The following is a 252-nucleotide window of genomic DNA, read 5'->3' on the forward strand; positions in this document are numbered from 1 at the left end:
GAGTGCGAATAGTATGTCGGAGAATGAGATTGTTATGATGGTGGTTGTTATGTATTTAGTGCTTGTTGGTGCTGAGAAGTGGTTGGATTGCGTATGCGAGGGACAGGAAAAGGGGGACAAGAAAGAAGAGAGAAGAATGAAAAAAGAAAGAAGAGAAAGGAGGAAGGGAAGAGGAAGCCCAGAGAGGAAAAGGTTGATGAAAAGAGGAACGAAAAAAGAAGGAAAGAAAATACATCAAGAGGGAGTTGACGA

The 252-nt window shown here is 42.1% G+C and overlaps 1 protein-coding gene across 1 annotated transcript in view; it reads right to left on the reverse strand.

The window, feature by feature from the left end:
- The window catches only part of LOC119592568 (cytokine receptor-like), a gene marked incomplete at both ends in the record, with an annotated part of 15448 nt that overhangs the window by 3405 nt on the left and 11791 nt on the right, over positions 1-252 (reverse strand).

Source organism: Penaeus monodon, chromosome 30 (assembly GCF_015228065.2).
Source record: "Penaeus monodon isolate SGIC_2016 chromosome 30, NSTDA_Pmon_1, whole genome shotgun sequence".
Taxonomy (NCBI): domain Eukaryota; kingdom Metazoa; phylum Arthropoda; class Malacostraca; order Decapoda; family Penaeidae; genus Penaeus; species Penaeus monodon.